Raw genomic sequence first — 7,849 nt, 5'->3', positions numbered from 1 at the left:
TATCTATAACATGCAATGTTCTGCATCCTACAATTTTTTTTTTGACTGTAAACTCTATTTCTTCGGTTGGATAGTGTAAAAATAAACTCAATTTTGATTTTTTCAATCAATTAGAAATTATCTTACATATAAGTATATAACTTCAAATTTTATTATAACCGTGAACAAACTTATTAGGAGAGTATAAAAATATTTTATTCTGTCTCTTAGTACATTTTAATTAAATTATTTGTTTTATGTGCAAATTGATAAGGAAAAAATAAAAATCAGAATTATAAAGTAGTTTGTATTTTAAAAAAGAAAAAGAGAAAAGTTTAATAAAAAAAACCCATTTCAAATGACAAAATGAAGATTTCTAAAAAATAAATTGATAACTTTACTTATATTCATCTGTGGTTAGTTTGCAAACAGAAGTAGCTTTACTTAATTATCGCTTTTGATTTTATATGCAATTGATAGAAAAAATAAACATAAAAAACTAAAATATAAAGCTGTTTGTATTAGAGAAAGAGAAAAAAGTGACTGGAAGATTTTGTTTAGGTTTTAAAATAGGAGTTTATTTTTTATATATTATCCTTTAAAAAAGAAAAGGACAAAAAGTGACAGAAAGATTTTGTTTAGGAATGAAAAACAGCATTTCAGATGGAAAAATGAAGATTTCTAGTTCTTTAATGATGGCACACGTTATGCCCATAACACTTTTTGGAATCAATAAATCTGAATTTAATTGCACATTTTACTCTTTGATTTTTTATTTTTTGACGAATTTTACTTAAAGTTTTTAATTTGATACATTTTAAAATTTAAGAATCTTACAAATTTTAGTCTCCAAAACTTTATATTAATTTGGGATTAGTTTGCAGAAGAAGTGGCTTGCCTAATTATGGCTTCTGTTTTATAGGGCAGTTCGTCAGACAAAAATTATAATAAAAATCTGAATTTTAAAGCTGTTTGTACAAAATAGAGGAAAAAAATTATGAAAATTTATGTTTAGTTTTTTTTTTCAAGGCTCTCCTCTGCGCACACAATGGTAGATTTTTTTTCAATAATGCAAAAATTATTTTAAATATAATTTTTAAAATAATTATTATAAAAATAAACAATTATATCATATATTATTATTTATAATTAAATCATAATATATTTTTTTTAAAAATAGATTAAGAATAAATAGTGTATAAAATGATAATGTATTTTTTTTACGTTTCCATCTTATCACAATTTGATAAATTTATTGACTATATATATAATAAATTTATTAACTTTAGAATAAAATTTAACTTCTGTGCATTTTTATTGTTACTGTAAAAAAATAAACTTTATAATGTCAATCAATCAAAGTTATCTTAAATAATAATTTTAATTTTGATAATTTATAGTTAAATGTATAAAGTTTATTACTTTAAAACTTGTCAGAATTTGGTGATTTTTATATATCATGAGTTAGTTCCATGATTTTTAACTATGACGATGCCTTATTTTTAGAAAAAAAAAAGAGTTAATTTCATGTTTTTTTTATTTAAGAATATCTTATTTTCAGAAGAAAATAAAAGTTTTTGTTCTTTTATTATAACTATATTTAAAATCACAACTTTCATATTTTTCACTAAGCGAGCGTGAACGTGGATGAAAATTAAATTCTCACACACAAAAATAAATAAATAAATCAATAAATCTATAAGGGATTCAACAATGACATCCCTGACGCATATGTCCTTTTGATTGCTAAGATTCAAAACTTAAAATCTCATGCATGAAGCATGTCGTTTACTCATACTCTTAGAGAAGGCAACACGGTTCCTGATATTCTGGCAAAGCACGCAAAAACTAATATTAATCCATTGGTGACTCTTAGAGCATCTCCAGGGTGGATGTTAAGACTGATCATAACAAGAACGGACAATGGAATCAAAGTGATGCAATCGTTGGGGAAGACAAAATGAGTCGCACGAGATATGCATGCAACCTGATAATGCATCTTAAATCAATCTAATTTGTTTCACGACGTTTTGCATGGAAAAAACTCCAATGGGGTAATATCCAGTTAATGAAACCAGTATAATATGGGATAATAATATCTAGTAGATGGTATATATCCTAAATGAGCTAAGTTTGTGAAGATGATCCAATGGGCTACGAGAAAAGAGATAATTATTTGCCCCAACAATCAAGTAGAAAGGATGTCGAGTGATCTTTTTCTTTTTCTGAAGTGCTCTAATCTAAAGTTGTAATGATAAGTGGTCTCTAACGATATGTGGTTGACAAGTGAATACAATAAAAGAAAGATATAATATATGCGTCTTGCACCAATAATATGATTGTTGAGAATCAACAACACATATATAGTAATAATTAGCATTTTTATATATGATGTTTAGACAATATGACATGTCAACCTTTCATTAACTTATGGTCATCATTTTGATGTTGAAAAATATCTTGAAATAAGAGTACACATGCTTCAAAAGAAAATGCATTTGACAATTTCAAACAAATTTGGTGGAACACATTTGAACATATTCCATGCATAAAGAAAAAAGCTAATTAAAATTTAATTACACATTTATTATGACGTATTTTTGTTCATTTTTAATTTATTGTGAACCCAGAATTAATGTAATGTATTTCTTTTTTTTTATTAATTTTTATTTTTCCAAAAAATAATTAAGCTTCAAGAACGACATATATTTTTTTTTGGTATATTTATGATTTAAAAGAAAATATACAAATGAATTATCATTTTAAAATAAAAATATTAAAATATAAAATTAGAAACATGTGGAGTAATGTGTGGAACCCAAATGAAGTTAACTATTAGAGTAAAAAGTTAATAGAATTTTTAAAAATTGATGTGGCACGTGAGAAAAAAAATTATATTTTTAATGATGATTAGTTTTGTATTTGATGTTGATGTTTTATATTTTCTCTAATGAAGATAAACAAAATTTGTATTTGATGTTCATGTTTTATATTTTCTCAAATGAAGATAAACAAAACTTGTATTTAAACCTCGTGATGCATGCCATATCCGTGTCTTCACGAACATATTTCAAAGTTTATGATAAGAACTGAGACATAATTCTTATAAAGTGGTCCCTTGTTAGGACTCGAGTAAGCAACCTAGAGCCAAGTTTAGGGCTTAGAATCGGATGGGTAGGGTATCTACTGAGTGAAAATCATAAATTCAGAGACCTCAATTTATATTCTCCAACTGTTAAAAGGCATCGTCGTGTTGTCAGTGGTCCAGAGTGGTTGGTGCAGTTCATAACAATTTTAATTAATATCTACATGGGCAACATTTAAAAATAAAACGTGAATAAAAATTATACTATGTGGCAGGCCCTAGGGCTATGCTCATCTAATGTCTGTTTCAACTACCACCTAATTTTTCGCCGGAGTGTAGGTACAAGGTTGAAAAAGTTGAATTTCAGTTTATTTGAGCTTACTTAATGCAATAGATAGTTATAAATCATTTTGCTATTATTTGGATGAGCTTATCAGCGAGTACTTAACCCTAATACAAATTAAATGAAGTTCTGATATTATCGTGTGGGGAGAGCTAGATTTGATTTCCATTTATGTATAATACATCTTTTAAAAAGGCATAATAAACTTGAAGTATAATTAAACTTCAAACCAAAAAACTCAAAAAGTTGGTGTAACAATGTAAGAACCAAAAAAAAAAAAAAAGCTTTTAAACCTAAGATTAATCACATACTTAATCCAAAAGATCAAATCTTATTGACTATCTTGAGGTAGAACCAAAGAGAAACCCTAATTATGGTAATCACATGGAAAAAAATATTATTGCATCATCATTCATGTGTGTAAGTTTAATTTATATGCATTGTCAATGTAAATTGTTTTACAGTATTAACTAATAAAAAATTATTGTTAATATGATTTTTTCAAGTAATTATTATGAGATCCTTGTAAAAAAAAAGTAATTATTATAAGACAAATGCTAACAAGTGTTCCTAAACTTGGAATACAAAAATTGAAATAAAAAAATACTAGAAATTTAAATTATTTAATTAACCTTGTAGTTTGTTAAATATTTAAATGATTTCTTATAATTTAATCTTTTTAATGAAGTCTTTCTGCATTTTAAAAAGTTTAAAATAGGTCCCATTCGTTGAAAGCCATTATCATTTTTTATTTTTTAATTTTAGTCATTATCATTTGATAAACTATAAGATGTTCAATTATGATTTTCATCAAATAAATATTTCTATACATTATCTAAGCTATTGCTGAGTGTCTTTTTTTTTAACAAAAACTATTTATAAGTGTCTACAATCTAATGGAAGTTGGCAAAATCTCAACGATTATTATCACTTTCATAAAAAAATATATCAATGGATTAATTTGTCATATAGACTAAATTAGGATTTGATATGTTGCAGATTCTAGTTTGCGCTCGTCTCTTTGATGCAGATAAACGTTAGTAGTTTTTATGAATACTTTTTGGGTTTAGAAGCCCATCATTTTTTATCACTGATTTTTTTTTTCTCCACTAACAAAAAACATGGTCATAAATCGTTTAATAAGTCTAGTGAAGCGATAGCTTAAGACTCCAATTACTAATGCCTCAAAAAAATTTAAATTTTTAAAACAATTATTTCCTTTTTTGTGAATAAAACAATTATTTCCTGTTGTCGTTAATACAAGATACACTATATACAAAATTGATGATATTTTTTTATAATTTTTTTTATAAATTTTATGAAATATTAATTTTTTTATTATGAGTCCTTATTAAATACTTTAAGTATATTTTCAGAAAAAAATACTTCGAGTATATATATTTTTTATTGGTAGTAATACATAATACTCTTAGACTTTAATTAATATTTTTACATCACCAATAATAAGTTAATAATTACTAATAAAGATAAAATATTTTTACATTAGTAATATTAGAAAAAACAATAAAACCAACAAACTTACTTATTTTTATTGTTCTCTGTAATTCTATTTTTTAATTACTTTATATTAAGGACCAAAGAGTGTATATATATATATATATTAATTTCAATTGCCAATTAATAAATATTTTTATAATATATTTTATATTTTCTGTTAATTCCATTACTAAAATTCTGCAATCTAAAGATACTAAGGTAAATGTTGAGGTGGATCATTTGAAGAGATTTCATTACTTATTCAAAAAAGTTATATTTTTTTTTTTTTTGTTTTGCATTTACTTCAAACTCCACCCATATGCACAAAAAGCATTTATTATAGCCAGCAAATAAATGAAAATTAATTAATTTTTTTAATTAAACTTAATATAAAAATATTTAATATAGTAAAATTAAACTAAAAAAATAATAAATGAGTATATGTTGTGTATTAAGAGAGTTGATTCTGTTGGCCGAATGAAATATGTGTATGTCTGACGGTTATAAATCCTTTGTCCTATCGTTTTCAATTCTAACGGGTTTGAAAAAAAAAATCTATCTGTTGTGTGGAAAATCTAATACTATATTTTGTAAAGATTCGCCAAACTGAGCCACTGGAATAAAAAAAGCACCAAAAAAATTAAATGCAAGAAATACGGGCCCCTACGTGGTGGCTGGTGGCTTCGTGGAAGATGGAAAATGGTTATAGTCAACCAGTGCATGGAAATTAACCAAACTGATTCTACCCCTTCTTACATATATAGCTCCCTCTTTAAAGTCTTTCCTTTCTTTCAAGATCATTAAGAGGAGCAAAGAGTGGTGAAAAGTGGCATAATCAGCATCTGGGGTACACATAGAGAAAGGAGAAAGAATCAAGGTCCATAAGGATCATAGGTGGTGATGGGGGAAGTGCTGTATGAGCACAAATCAAGGTATTGGCGCGCCTCAATTTGAAGTCATGGTTAACATGAAACAAGCCATGTAGTTTTAATTGAGCCGCGTCAATATCTCATCTTGCACTTCTTTCCATCTCCATCACTCAATCTCAAATCCTCCCTGGTATGCTCATGTTATTTGTTCAATCTTCATATTAATTCTTTTCTCTCTTAATTTTACCCTTAATTGTCCTTTATTAATTTTCTGAGTTATATATTTCTTTTCAAACATATATGTCTGTTTTTTCTGTGTGTGTGTGTATAATAGTGAAAATAAGGTTTAAATTAACCTAGAACTTTGTGTAAAAAACTCTAACTTCTACCACTAAGCTGACTCTAGTTAATTGTATGTTTGTTTTCTCTTTATGTGGTTGTTTTGTTTCTTATGCCAAGAACTTTGCTTCTCCACATGTAGGTGATGAAGTGAAAGTAGATATATCATATATACACACATATATAAACATGTATAATGTGTATATCTAAGTTTAGTTGGCCGGTGGAATTAGTACTATAGCTATTCTAACATATTGTGTCAATCATAATAAAGCTAACCAAAGAAGACCCTTTCTCAGATAAACTGGAATTAGGGCGCGAGAGGAATGAATTAAACAGAAGACTTAAGGCTATGTTTGGTTTATTTGTTTTGCGTTTGTCCATTAAATTCAGTTGGGTTGATATGTTTTGGTTTCCTCAAAGTTATCTTGCGCACCTACATTTGGCTAGACACTAAGTTTCAATTAAAAGCAATATGAAGATTGTTTTACAAACTTAGTTTGTAAGAAAAAATTCATTCAAACTATAGTTTGAAAACTCTAATATATCCAAGCATGTGGTTTTTTTTTTCAGAGAGAAATCCAAGCATGTAGTTAATAGGTGTAATTAACAAATATATATACTCATTAATTAAGCAGAAGAGTTATGTAACACGGTATGCCTATATGTGTTAGGTAGGATGCATAGATATTGATCTTGGTCACAAAATCTCAAGTGTTACTTGCCACCAACTTTTCTTCTCAAGTGTTACTCAAATCTTCTGCTTCCTCCAAGCACGCTGCTAGTTTAACAATATTGATATGATGAGAAACTAATGCATAACATAATGCTCATTAACGTCAGCAGTAGGTAAAATTGGCGTATCAGGTCGGCCATTAGAGCTTGCACTATCCATTATTCTATTGCATTATCTTTTATACAAAAAATAGAGAGAATCCTAGAAAAAAAAACATAGCAATTCAAAAATTAACAATAAGCAAAAGAGATGATAAAGTATGTCTAAGTCTACCCTTGTAAAAGAGTTTTTGTATATATAATCTAAAATAAATCATAATTTTAATTACTATCTAAATTTAAAATTGAACACCTCATCATATAATCAAACTAATGAGCGATGCAGAATTTTCTAACACTCTTCTTCCCAGATATTTGCTAGAACAATAAACCTATTATAATATACGAGAACCAAGATGAATTATATATAAGTTTTCATGTTAAATTTTAACTTAAGATCAATTGATAATAAGTAAAATTGTTCAATATGATAATAAGAAACAATATGTTTAGATAAGATTAATTATATAGACCACTCCATTGACACCATTCAATCCAGTTTAAACCAAAGGTTGAGTTTTTAAGTGATGAGCTTTACAACCTATTAAAAACTCTACCTATATTTTCATAGCCTGTCCCGAGCTTAGGTTAAGAAGAAGGGTTATGTTAGACTTTCGATAATAGTTAAAGTAAAACTTGTTGATATACCGAACATGAATCACTCCCTTGAGCGGTACATTTGTATAAAGAATTAATGTCATCTTCTCTAGCTACTCATCTGAAACACTTAATGTCCCCGGTGTCGATGCCAGTTATGTCAAATAATAAATATATGCACGTAGAACTATAAATTCTCTGCTATATTGAGGGGGTGGGGGTTGTTGTCCCACAAGTGAGGGATACTCTCATGCATATTTAAGCGAGAGAAGAATAATGAGAATGATGTTCAGGACTGGTAACAGG

Source organism: Glycine soja, chromosome 6 (assembly GCF_004193775.1).
Source record: "Glycine soja cultivar W05 chromosome 6, ASM419377v2, whole genome shotgun sequence".
NCBI classification, from domain to species: domain Eukaryota; kingdom Viridiplantae; phylum Streptophyta; class Magnoliopsida; order Fabales; family Fabaceae; genus Glycine; species Glycine soja.
The sequence above is the reverse complement of the archived record's forward strand: the minus strand, read 5'-3'. Positions refer to the sequence as shown.